Below are 14,973 nucleotides of genomic sequence, written 5' to 3' on the forward strand. Positions count from 1 at the left end.
ATTTGTTCCTCTCCTCTTTTTACTTTGTTTTTAGCAAAACCATGGTAGTAGTGAGGGAGTGCGACGAGAGTGGGAGAGAGGTATTCCCTTCGGATCCTTTAGATCGGCAACAACTACGATTACAATGTTTGAATCATGCAACTCAAAAAAATGGTTTAATCGATTGGAAAGTGTATGATTCCACTTATTTTAGTCATATGACTTTCTCCGACATTTCTAGCGAGAGTGGCTGTAGCGATTCTGACAATAGTGATTGTGTTTTATTATATTCGACCTCAGGAACAAGTCGTGGAAAAGAAATCAACGAAGTTTCTTCCTCAGACATGGTTCGTGAACAGGGTTCCCAACTTGCATGTTCCGAGTACGATATTGAGAATTTTTCAGACGACGTGCAACGTTACGAGTCCACGTATAGTGATCAGGCGAAGGTGAACTTCCTTAGGAGTAAACTCTCCATTTTGTCGATGACAAGAGAAGAGGATGTCGCCCTGGCGCCCTGTCCCCCAGGCGAGAAAGTATGTGCTAGGCGCCCGAAAGGGGTGAAAGAGATTTTACATATGTATGCCGCTGTGTTAGAAGAATTCGGGGTGAGAATTCCTTTTACCCTTTTCGAGATGGACGTCCTTCGTCTGCTCAATGTTGCCCCCACTCAAATTCATCCTAACAGTTGGGCCTTTATTCGAGGTTTCGAGATCTTATGCGACGCCCTAGACATGGTTCCTACGGCCGGAGTCTTTTTCCATTTCTATGGAACAAAAGGAGTGGATAAGGGATCTTGGGTTCCTATTAGTGCTCACCCTGGGAAGCAACTTTTTCCTCCATTTGCCTCAAACTTTAAGAAGGATTGGAAAAAAAGTTTTTTGAGAGTTCAAGCAGCCAAAGACTCTTCAGTTAGTGTTGCGAGTGTTGCGGGCGAGGTAAGATTTCCCTTAGGGTGGACCGCCAATCCGTTGGCTGTATCCGGTTATCATTATCAGAAGATGACTCCTTACGAACAGGGGGTAGTTGGTTTTTTAGATCGGATGGGGCGCACAGACATTTGAAAACTTCTAAACAAGGAAGGAGATACGGAGGATCTCGAATTGTATCTTCGTGAGTGTTGACGATCCCAATTTTATTGTTTTTCTTTTCCTTTCTTTTCCGTCTTCTCTTTTTGTTTTTTTTTTTATTTGATGAATTTTTTCTTTATTGATGTGGCTTTATTCTCCCATTTGTACAGTGCCAATGCTGCCTTTGTTCGAAAAAGAAAGAAGGAAATACCTTGAGGCACTCAAGGAAAAGAATGCTTCTGGAGAGCATATTGCAAGTGATCCAGCTGGGGTTATTCTTCGCAAAGCTTCAAGGAAGAGGGATCACGTGTCAAGCTCTGACCCCGCCACCGGCGAGGTGGATATTGTAGCTGAGAAGAAAGCTGAAGGCGAGGATGCCGTGGACGAAGTGAATGATTTGACCGTCTCTCCTCAAGCAAAGAAAAAGAAGACGACAAGGAAAGGAGGCGGGAGAGCTCTATCTGTAGAAGCCGAAACGGCTTTTGAAACTTCACTCTGGCACCGTGATTTCAATTATCGCCAGTACATGGAAGAACACGTCCCGTTCTCAGCTGTGGATAAGGATGCTGCATTTCACGGAAAGTTCGATGAATTGGTGCAAGATGCTGGCACCAGTGCTTTGCGTACACTGTGTTACATACAATCCATGGAGAAAAAATATGAAGCTCTGGAAAAAGAATATCAAAATTCTGTCAAGGATGTGGAGAAATTTAAGCATAAGGCGACAGCTTTTGAGGAGCGGGTGGAAGGGCTTCTGAAGGATAAAGCCGTGTTAGAGAAAAACATTGCTGATGCTGAAAAAGAGAAGACGGTACGGGAGGAAGAGAGGAAAAACTTGGAAACTCAGAACGCTAAGTTACAAGGCGACTTGGTTAAAAGTCAAGATGAGGTGGAAAATGGAAAAATGGCCCTTGTCAGTTACTTTGAGGATGGGTTTGAGAGAGCGAAATCTCAAACACTGCACTTTTATCCAGATTTGGACTTATCTGGTTTGAACTCCCTGATGATCGTTCAAGATGGCGAGTTAGTGGAGGAACCTTGAAGACGCGTAGTCACCAGTTTTTATTTGATCTTGTATTTTGTGGCGCTTTCTTTTGTAATATTCGCCCCTTTTTGCAAACTTTGCTAAGACTTTATTTATTTTGTTTATTATCGCCATTTTTGTGGAAGTTTCCCGTTTTTTATCAAAATTTGGCTTGATCTTCTCAGTGAGGACTTATTCCTTTTTGACGAATTTAAACTTTTTATGGATATTTTGCTCGTACGATAATTATTTATTATGATAGAAAGCTCTTGCCTATCAATTTTATATGAAAACACCCCCTTTCATGAGTTCGCTGATTTTTAAAAGTCCTTTTTAAGGCTTAAAGACTTTTCACAAGTAGTTTGTTGTATACGAGTAGCCCTTTTAATAGGTCGTACCAATTTTTTAAAGTCTCAGCAGCCTTTAAGAAGGTCATACTGGCCGGGATTGTAGTCGCCTTTAAGAAGGTCGTACTAATTTTTAAAGTCTCAGCAGCCTTTAAGAAGGTCATACTGGTCGGGATTGTAGTAAAGTCTCAGCAGCCTTTAAGAAGGTCATACTGGCCGGGATTTTAGTCGCCTTTAAGAAGGTCGTACTAATTTTTAAAGTCTCAGCAGCCTTTAAGAAGGTCATACTGGCCGGGATTGTAGTAAAGTCTCAGCAGCCTTTAAGAAGGTCATACTAGCCGGGATTGTATCAAACTCCATGCCTACTTCAAATTGTATTTGACCAAACTGTGCAGCTAGATTAAACTGAGGGAATACTTCTCTCCCATTCCCCTCTTCATCACTACTAATTGGACTATTTAGTTCTTCAGACTTGTATGAGTTGATATCATCATTCTCACTTGCATCATTAACATTCACATTAGCATAATTTTCTGCCATAGGAACATTCTCAGCATAAACATTACCATCATCCATAGGCACATTAACATCATTTTCTGCCACCTCCTCAAGCTCATCACCAGAATTTTCATCATCCACAACAGCATCATAATAATCAAACTCAGCATCATATCCTTCCTCAGCTTCATAATCAACATCAAACTCATCATCCTCAGTGTGTGTTTTAGAAGGAAAATACATTGAATCCTCAGTGTCATCACCAAACATAACATCAGTTGTAGTAGCATTTAAATCAGGTATCTCTTCAACATTAGGTTGGTCTTGAATATCTTCTTTCTCAGTCTCAGCAACAACATCTTCACCATTAGCTTGGTCCTCACCACCATTTTCTTCATGCACAACATGTTGCTCTTGAATATCTTCAGTCTCAGCCTCACCAACAACTTCTTCACCACCAGTTAGTAATGCTACTGGAGCTTCATCAACAATGATAGGATCATCTACATCATGATCATAATACAAGTGAACTTCATTGTTGGATCTAATAGCAATGTTCACCATCCCAATAACATCAGTGTCACTCACCACTTCAAACAATCCTTTTCTGAACCCTAACTCAGAATCCAAACACCAAATGTTTGATACCTTAAAATAGCAAGCACAACTCTTCACGAAATCAGCAAGCATAAAACGGTTCATGTAATCGGTACATATGTCTTCCCACACACAAAACTGCCCTCCAACATAATCCAATTCATCATCATCAGTAGCAATGAAATGTCCACCATGATGCAAAATCAAAGTTGCCTTTGCTTCCATCTGATCAAAACATAACCATAAACACCATTAAACACCATTAGACACTCACGGTTATACACAAATCAAACCCTAAGTGTTTTTTTATGAAAAATGTCAACATTATATTATTGTTTGGTACAATAAACTACAATAAATAATGTTCAAAGCTAATCATCTTCATATTACCACTTTATTTTACACATTTTACATATTAATCATATCTTACAAGTTTATACACAAAACTACCACAACAACAAGCATGCAAAGAGCTTAAAGATGATGTTTTTATTACCTTAAACAAGTTGAAGCAAGAATCCGGAGAAGAAGCACAGCGACAGTTCCAGCTGAAGCTCAAAGACAAGGTTCACTTTTTTTACTTTTAGAGAAGCTGAAGAAACAAACATGAACTTTTGAGGGGGGAAATGACGTTATTTCCTTTTTATATGAGCTTCTACTGATGTTTTCCAATACTTTCATTCCAGTCTTGTCTCTTTATATCCTCTTTTGCCACGTAAGCCCATGATGTGGAGAAAAAATGGCCAGATCAGCAGTGTTAACGCTCAGTTAACGTTTTGGATCGGAATGACTAACGGAAGACACTTTCGAGGAGTTTTTTTTGCGTTTTCTTGATTCAAGGACGTGGTTGATAGCGAGGTACACTTTCAGGGACCCAAATGAGGGTTTACTCATATAAGGGAGACTAAATCCATGAAAAACAATAATTACACTGACACCATCGCACCGTGTTTTCTACCAAACTCCAATTTTATGTTTTTTTTTTTTTTATATAACAAAAATACTAGAGATAAATGCATTGCATTGCTGTTAATATAATATTGTTTTCTTATATCTTGATTAAATTTGTCAAAAAAATATCTTGATAATCGTGGTTTGATTCTTTGATTTTTTTTGTTAGATAAAAAATTTTATGATTACTTATGTAATGTCATATCCAAACACTTCAATTTATGTAAGTACTTTTTAGTGTACATATCCAAACATAAAGAGTTTATCGAGTATAAGTACTTATGATATAAGCTTTAATATTATAAGCCATAATGCTATAAGCATCTATATAAATTGTTTATCCAAACGGGCCTTAGCATGCACAAATCACAAATTTGTGTACTCACAAGTTGTTTTATTATGGACAACTATCGGTTATTGTTGAATTTTGCTCTTCGCCTGCACATTTTGCTCGCGCTCTGCAACTGTTCCAAATATACCCTTGCGTTAGTTAACTAACGCACGTGTAAAACTATGCGCTAGTTAACTAACGCTGCGTCAATTAAGTTGCGCAAGTGTTAAACACTGCGTTAGTTAACGCACACATAGTGTTAACACATGTGCGAGTTAACTCACGCTCTACTAATATGTCAGTACAACAATAAATGATGTAGTGATATGCATTGAATGCAAATTGTGTCATCAAAGACCCGTAACCTTAAGATGCTCGTAATTGATCCGAATTATGCCAGTTTAACAAGATTATTGGATAATACGACACAATCGATCAAAATTACGCAAAAACATCATTTTTTTTCACAATCACATAATCACACATAACGATCCAAGCGGTCCAAATTACACAAATTCGCTAGTAATGACCCATAATCACTTAAACACACTTAATGACACGTAAACGATCCAAATTACACAAATTTGTACATAAATTTATAAAATTAAATAATCTCACATAAACGGTCAAAATTACCCAAATTCATCGTTAAATTACACAAACACAAATTCATTAAAATTCAACAATACGGACACAAATTCGGAAAATATTACACTGTTACACTTAAATAATGATTACACTTCAACGGATCGGACAAAAAGATACAAAGTGTTATTCTCAACCATTACCCTAAATATGAAATCAACGTCACTATCATCTTTGAGAAGTTGTGGATAATACACAGTCTTCTAGAAGTCCTCTTCCTTATCCTCCCTCAAGTCTAGGTCTGGCACATTTACTATGACAAGATGTGTTATATGATTTGAACCAATTCGAATAAAGAAGGCGTCAAGTTTTGCCTTCAACTCATCCAACTTGTCTGTGGGATTTACATTCAACCAAGCCCTTTTTTCACATCTACATAATGAACTTCAAGTATAACCAGATCTTGTGCATCCTCAGACATGTTTCACTTCACAAAAATATAATGAAAAACAAATATGAGAGAAATGAGATAAAATAAGTAGTTGAATAATTATTGACAAAGTAAGTAATGCGAGCAATAATTGGTGTGACATAACCGGCCACAAAAAAAATAATTTATTTCATTTAATATATATAATATTAGTTACATATTGGCCACAAATATCCAAATTACATAACCGGCCACCAAAAAATACGTCGAGGTGTAATACCACAAAAAAATAAGACGAACACCGACCGACCTATAAGTGTCCTAACCTACAATAACCTATCTAAGAGGTCTAGTAACATTCCTAAATTTTCGTCTTCTTCCATGTCTTCCGTCCATTCAAATTCTTGTTCCTTTTTTTGCGGAGTGGGAGTATCATCACAAACAATTGGATTGTGCTCATTTGTTGGTTTCTTTGGCGGCTTCGGCTCCTTGAACATTGAGTTGTTCTATGATCCTAATTTCAGTGTTAATAATTTTGCTTGTTATCAGAAGTTTTTTTGCCAAGTTATGTTGCTTCATATGCATATGTATGAATATACATGCAATATATTTGAATTTCTAAATTTGATAGGTTCATACAATCTCTGTGGCCTTAGGATCCATGTTACAATCCCCAAATTCACTATCCCCTGACCCGTCCTCGATCTTGCCTTGCCGAGGATCTCGAGTTTGACTACAATGAGGCCAAACACTGACGTCGTAACCAGGACACGCCTAATCCCATGCTTTATAATAGTTGGCTATACCATTAGTTTGTTTGGTTTGTAAATTTGTATCAAGCTTAGTAAGCTTTAGCTTGAGGGGGCGTGTTAGGGGTTTATACCAATATTTTAAAAATCGGACTGGACCGGCCGTTTCAACTGGTTAGACCGTGAACCGGACCAAAATCCAGACCGGAAAACCTTACAAAACCGTTAGTCACGAGAACCGTAGAAAAACCAGGAAAACCGCCGTGAACCGGCTAAAACCGGGAAAACCGGCGATCCGGACACGGTTCATGGATACCAGACGGTCTTGAGATTTCATGTTTTTTCTTTTATTTTTTTTAACAAAATCTCAAGATTCAAGTCATGAATCAGATAAGAGAGATTAGATAAAGGAGAAGAGAACATAGTAGAATGAAGATTGAACCAAAAATAAGAAGAAATATATTGAAGCAAATGAGAGTGATAAGTGGGTGAAGAAGAAAAGGATGCAGAACGTGAGGATGGAGAAAGTGAAGTCTGGAAAAGAAAGAATGGACAACGGCGACTGGTTCATTTTAGGTTTAGGTTTCTATCTATCAATAACAACTTAACAAGTATTATTTGGGCTTCTTAATTACGCTTCTCTACTATTGGGCATAATGTAAAAAAAAGGTTGTAGTCTTGTTTAATTTTAAATTAATTTTTTTTGACAAAAACTTTACATTGTTACTTACAAATTATATAATTTATGTTACTTATTTATTATCCGGTTCACTAGCGGTTGAACTATTGAGTAATGTTTTTTCGTTTTTGTTTCTCAAATGCACCATGAATTTTAGGGGAGGTGTTAGATAATAAAATATCGGACTTAAGCTATTGGGCCTATATGTTTCTATGTTAATAAAGTCTTTTAGGTTTCACTGTATATTCTCTTGTAACTTTTTGATAAGTTATGCCATTGTAATATTATGAAGGGAAATTCTATGGTGAAGTCATGATAATGACTTTTTTAGTGAAGTTAAATTTACTATATCATATATATAATGCAACAATACTGTATTGTGAAAAAAAAAAATACTAATATACAAGATTTTGTAGCCATTAACCACCAAACCAACGCTATAAGTACCTTAATTTTCTTAAGTAACTCATAGCCTGTCATCCCTGGCATGCAATGGTCTCTGATGACTAAATTTACTTTGGAACCCTACAAAAACCACAAATAGTCACTTGTTAGCAAGTGAGAAATGACTTGTACGAAAAGAAGGAAAAAATAAAGTAAGGAAAAGGAAATCAGGTGCATTAAAAAAACAACCATAAGATGATGTTGAGGCTATTCTGCCACTGCTTCTCCTACTATGCCAGTAATTTACTCTAAACTCTAAATTATTTTCTTAATCTTACATGAATTTAATTTAATTGAGACTTTATGATAAAGTTTAGTCTTAGATTAGTCCTCAAACAGAACACTAGCTGAAATGACATCAAACCGTTATATTATTGACTAAATAAAATAGTTAAATAAAATAACTTTTTCAAAAAAGTCAATTTCGTGATTGCACCATAGAAGTGCCCTATTATGAAACCCTAGCCATCTCTCCTTTTTTATTCTCTCTTTTCTATGAAACCCAATGTTTATTAACATTTATATCTAGCTTCTAAGAGTTTTGTTCTTTGATATCAGTTGTGCTCTTTGTTGAAATTTAAATCAACCTTGCCAGCAGCAATGGTCCTCGTCTTCTCTTTCACACGAGGAATCAGAATCGGTAAACTCAACTCATCTCCTTTTGCATTTTTATTTATTTTTTGATTCTTGATTGTCTTTGTTTAATATTGGGAAACTGAAATTCAAAGTATATTTGCAGAAAATGGGAGAGGTAAATGGCAGTATAGACCGGGCCGTGATGGCATACCTACTTCGGCAAGTTTTTCTTGAAATTCTCTTGATACACGCTTAGTTTCTATGTGCATATTTGATTTCTTTAATATATCAATCTCTAAACATGCAGGTTATGGTGGACCCGGCCAAGAAAAAGTTATGGTTTGCTTTCGCTACTGCCTTTACAATGGCCCGGAGGGCTCCAAAAGAGGTTTTAGCTTTAGACGAGTTGAAGGTTGCTGTTCTGGCTGCCTTTCAAGAGGCTCGAAATGCTCGAGACGAGGCTATAGCTTTACAGAAGAAGGAAGAGTTGGAGGCTGATAAGACTTTGCCTACCGATATGGTCCCAGGAGCTGATGAAAGAAGAAGGAAAAAGAATGGGATGAGGAAAAGAAAGAGAGAGAAGAGGGAAGAGGTGGAGGCTGATAGGGCTGTGCTTGCTGATACGAGCCCAAGTGATGATGAAAGAAGAGGGAAAAAGAATGAGATGACCGAGAGAAAGAGAAAAAAGCTCAATTATTAATGTTGGAGCAGTTATTGAAGTACTCAATTATAGGTTTGAAATTTATGTGTTAGTGGGTTATTTATGTGTTCGTACGTAGCTTATGTTGTTGGCTAAAAGAGAATCGTATTGCAGAAGGTTGGACTAATTTATGCATGTTTGTTATTGTGTACCTGCTTATATTGTTAGCTACAAGAGAATTGTATTGTAGGACTAATTTATGCATGTTTGTTATTGTGGGTCTGCATATGTTGTTGGCCAGAATAAAATTGTATCGTAGAAGGAATAATGTATGCATCTTTTTATTGTGGGTCTGCTGAGAAGAGAGAAGAGAGAAGAGAGTTGTATTATCTTTCCTAGGAGGAAGAAGAGTTGTATTATAGGACTAATTTATGCATGTTTGTTATTGTGGGTCTGCTTATGTTGTTGGCCATATGAGAGAAGTGAGTTGTAGTTTTTTTTAGAGGAGAGAAGTGAGTTGTATTGTAGGACTAATTTTATGCATGTTTGTTTGTCTACAACAGAAATCAAGAACGTCAGAATAGTCATTTCACACAATGAGCCCACAAAGCAAATGAACATGTTTTCTTTCCATATATTTAAGGGAAATGTTAACCAGTGTCCAGGGTACTGGTTAAGGCCTTTAAATGGTAACTTGTCATGAAAATGTGTAATCAATGTATCGGAAATTGAAATCTTTGACTTTTTTATAAAATTATTTCTTCTTTTAGAATCCTTAAAGAGTATCTTGAGGGTACTCGTTAACAAAATTCATTTTTTAGTTATCCCATTTATAGGACTTTTAATACAATGACATGTGATTATCTATAAATTCAGTTGGGACTGACTGACTAGTTATGGTGGTGTAGCAAAGTGGAATCAATTTAAAGGACAAATTTTACTTTTGTAATATGGTGGTCTTTCTCAGGTACATTTTTCTTTTTTGACCTATTTTTTCTCAGTTACATGTAGAAAGCTCTTCTCTCAACAAAAAAAAACGCTCACCCCAACCAAAATGTCGAAAATACCTCTGTGAGTTAACTCACGTTGGTGTATAACCTAACGTGACTTAGAGTGTGTTTGTTTCAAGTTATATTTGTTGATTCATGGGAATAAAATGATAGGAGGAATATATATGCATATGTTTCTTACAAGTTTACTAAAGTTTACTCTCGGGTATAAAATGTTTCTGTGAATAGAAAAATTTTCCCAAGGAAAAGGGTGGGAATAAAGTTCCCATGAAGATGGGAATAAATTCATAAGTAGTTACCTATTATAATCCATATTTTTATGATTCCCAGAATATTATAAAGTTAACCAAACATATTTTTCCTAAATACCTTAGAATAAAATTATCATCTTTATATTCCAAAGAATGTTATTCCTAAAAATAAATTTGATAAACTTGAAACAAACACACACTAAATTTACCCTGAAATACAACCTACCGCATAAGTTAGGTGCTAAACATTCCATTTTGCAATCTCTCTTTTTGGCTCATGTAATAACCCATCATGCCATTCACTGAACTTATATTTCATCCATATTATAATCAATATTTGTTTTTATTGATTCATGTTCATGTTCTTTCTTAAAATCTTCAACATTAAATTCATGTTCATCAATCAATTTCAACCTTAGATTCATGTTCATCAATCAATTTCAACTCTTTCTCGTCATTCCCATGGTCTTTATTCCTTCGATCATGGATTTTTAGACGTCATCGAAACCTTGATTGTTGCTACCTTGTTACAACGGCCTATCATGTTGCCATAAGGAATCCAATCTCCTCTAAAACCAGTGTTGCTTGAAAATTCAACAACACTTAAACCAAATTCCAAAACTACCATTGTCGAAATTTTCAAGTAATCGAAGGAAAGAAGAAAAAATAATTGATGTTTGAAAAGAATCTTCAGTTGAGTAATGGAATTAAATTCTTAAGGAATGTACAATACTTTAGAAGAAGAAGAATTGGTTTTTCCTGGGTTTTGTCATGTTCGGTAAATAATGGGTTTTGTCAAAATATCACTGCGTGAGTTAACTCACGCAGATGTATACCCAACGTGACTCACGCCGTTGGGTTATACATCTGCATCACACACGAGTATTTTGGAAGAGAGCATTTTTTGTTGGGAGAAGAGCAATTTCCTTACATGTAACTATGAAATTTATGAGTCATAGAGATATTCATTCACACCATGCATTCTGATGTTTTAGGTGTTGATAATTTTTTCATACCCATTTTTATTTGAGCCATTTTCTTTTCATTATCATAAACCTCCTTTTCAATAACACAATTTTTCTTTAATTGATTCATGTTCATGTGAATAAAAATCCACGTGGCAATGCCCAGTCATTTGGTATGCACATGTGGCGTCAGCACCGTTAAAGAGGAGTTAACAGCAGAGACCAATTCCATAAATAGAGAATTTTGGAGGACTAAAAATCTATAAAAAAATTTAAAAGGACTAAAATTAACATTTGGTATATTTAAGGGAACCAAAATCATAATTAACCCTTAAAAATAAAAGGCACTAACATGGAACCAAATGCTTCCAACTCACTTGAGAAGCAACATAAACAAGCAAAAAAACACATGTTGATGGCTTTCTTGGTGTCAGCATACTCGAATCCATTCATGTGGCCAAGAAGAAAGGGGACAAAAGAATCCACCAGCAAAAAAAATCACACCCTCTAGTCCACGCCGCGCACTCCCAAAAGCAGCAAAACACAGTATAATAGCACCAACAATAATTGATAGGCACTCATAGTAAAAGATGGAAAATAATCCATCTTCCAATTGCCCATGCATTCACAAGAACTTGTGTTCCTGCTGGTATTGTGCATTCTTAAGGTTTCTTTAATCACTTCTTTTAGAAATTTCAATTCTTGAAGATCCACTTCATCAACATATCCTGTTCCACTAAAAACCTGTCTAACTTCTTCTTGAGCCCTAATCAGTACTCTTGGGTTTCTCAGCAATTCTGAGAAAGCCCGCCCATTCCAAAGTTGTAGATGATGTCTCACTTCCACCAATAAGCATATCCTGCACCATGATAGTGAGATCTCATGAAGAAAGATTCAAATAATATAATTCCATTGGGATTGAAAATTCAAGATTATTTGAAAATACAGATTACCTCTGTCTAGAATACTTCATTGTCTTGCACATTATTCTTAGATTAGAAAACCAATTAAAGGAAAATGTAACTTGAAACATAGTAAGTTTTATATCTCAAAAGTTTAAAACTTTATCTTTTCAATTCTATTTTTAGCTTTTTAACTTGTGCCCTAAGAAAAGTTAGGATGACCCTGAAATATTGATTACATTTTTCAAATATTATCTTTATTCATTGAAGTAGTTTCAACTTGCAATTATGTGATACTAGCTAGATTAATAATAAACGATAGTACAAAATGAAAATTTAGTCATAACATAGTATTTTTGCTTTGAAAATTTGTAGGAGTGATCATTTTTTAGACCAAGGTAGTTATGTAACCTACAAAATATCCTTATAAAAATATTAATTAATTAACCTGGATAATGGCTTTAATATTGTTGATTGTCAAATGAAATCCAATCGGGTTAGGAGAGCCATCGTCTTTGAGATTCAAAAGATAGGACAGTAGACTTCCATCTCCATCAGCCAACATATATATATTGAAACTATTACAATATTCATTATAGACTTTTTTTTTGTGTTTTAGGTTCATGTAGGTTGTGAAATGAACATAATCTAATGCTATTGCAATGTTGTTTGAACAGTAGAAAGGGCTATGGTCCTACAATGATACTTTCTTTCCACACTCTTGTGCTTAACGTTGATTGAATTTTACTCTGAAGGTCTGTTTGGAGTTTAGAAGGGGAGGACTTCAGAAAAAATGAAGTGGAATGAATGAATGCTTTCTTTAGTTGGGAAGGGATTTCAGAGACTCATTATTCTTTATAAAGCATAATCTCCCAAATTTGAGTTAGAACATTCATCAAGATCGGAAAATTATTAAAATGAAATTTATGAATTTTTTTAGCTTTGAATATCATTAGACTATTGTAAAAATATAAGGATAAAAATATAAATTAGTTATAAAATTCCTTCCCTTGCGAACCTATCACATATGTAATTAAAGTTTTTCTCCTCCATTCTACCAAAAAATAAAATTATCCTCCACTCTTTTAACCAAACTTATATATAATTAAAATTTCTCCCCTTACATTGTTAAAATCCTCCCCTCTCTTTAATCAAAATAAACCCTTCGGCTCAATTTTGAAGTTTAAATGGGAGGACTTTGGAAGGATGGGAGTAAAAGAAAAAATAGATAAAAACTTCCACCTATTTTGAGAATGTTTTTGTTACGAATGATAAATGATTGTTTATGATTAATGTATTTTAAATAATGAGAGTACAAAACCGTCTAAAATCCTCCTTCAATTCAATTTGTGAGCTCCCCAAAATTCTCCCGTCTCAAAGCTCTTTTCATTCTTTCTACTCCATGCTTCCTTCTTATCAACATGCTTCCCTCACTTCTGAAACTCTCAAACACAGTGTCTGACACTTCTCGAATATGATTACTTCAAGTGCAAGAAACCTATAAAAAAAATTGTCTCAACTTATTAATAATGTGTTTATGATTACACTAGTTATTAGTGTCTCAACTAATTATTAATAATAAAACACATTTTCATATCTTTTTAATGGGAGGGTTAAGATTATACAACATAAAATGTGTAGTTATTAGTCTTTCTTTGTAGGATAATTTAGTTGACATGTGCTGTTAGGTTTTTGGTGATGTGTGGAGCTTGCTGTTGAATTTTATGCCTCGAAAGGATCCACTCCCGTGGAAAACTCTTCAGTGTGATTGAATTCCAACCCTTAACAACACTCTTCTGTTTTTCAAATCTTTGGTGTGAAAATTATGTTTTATTGCTTTTATTGGTTGATTGTGTGAAAATTATGCTTTTATTATTTGATTAAGGACGATAGATTAATTTTGTTCAAATTAAAGTAATGGAAAAAAGAACATCATGGTGCAATGGAGAACACAGAAAAACAACCATCTTAAATATATCATAATAAATATTCGACCCCATCAACCTTGTCACTATCATATGGTGGTGTTATGTCTTATTTCTTCTTCACTCATTCTAAAGTCCTCTACAATAAGATTTTATGATTGCTCTAGATCAGAGGGCTTAGGAAGGAGAGAAAGTGAAAATACGACATATATATTGAAATCAATGCGAGAATTAGGGTTCTTTGAACACACATCTTCAAACTAGATATGCTTTGGAAAATAGAACTTCTATAGATACGAACAAACTTTTGAACTACTAATAATATCATAAAAAAGAGAAGTGATGAAAAAAGAAGAATAAAACATCAAAAAACACTAACTGCGAAATAAGAAGAACACTTGAACGAAAAAGTAATTGAGATTTAACAGGACAAAACAATAAAACAAGACATTTGAATATGAAAAAGAACTCAAAAGCAAACATTAGCAGTGAAATATTTCCTCTCCTTACTACTTCATCAGATTGCAAGAGAAGACAAGGGAGTATGGTTTATACTTCACCGACGCTCTCTTGAGATGTTATTTGAAAAATATAAGGCAGTGTTTCAAAGGATGAATTAAGTGTTACTTATATATATGGATGGAACGTCTGTCTACAATTGGATTAAAAATGAATGAGAATTTGTGACCGTTCGATCTCCACTTCTCTCCTAAAACACAATCTGGACCATTAAAAAGTATGACTATCCGAGTGAAATTATTCTCTCACCAAAAGCAATTGGCCATGTGTCTTTAGTACTATGCCCACTGCACACTAATATGTAACGTAACTGACACACTCCAAGTCCAACAACTTTCGCATTTTGTTGTTTTTATTCACATTACAAGTACTCAAATTCATTACAAGTTACAACCGTTCACCAAATCCAAGTGACTACTCAAATTTTTGATAATGTTTTTCTAAGATAATTGGGAGGAGTAGTGTTATATTGACATGAGGACAAAAGCAAAACAACTTCAT

The sequence above is a fragment of the Medicago truncatula genome, chromosome 8 (genome assembly GCF_003473485.1).
Source record: "Medicago truncatula cultivar Jemalong A17 chromosome 8, MtrunA17r5.0-ANR, whole genome shotgun sequence".
Lineage (NCBI taxonomy): Eukaryota > Viridiplantae > Streptophyta > Magnoliopsida > Fabales > Fabaceae > Medicago > Medicago truncatula.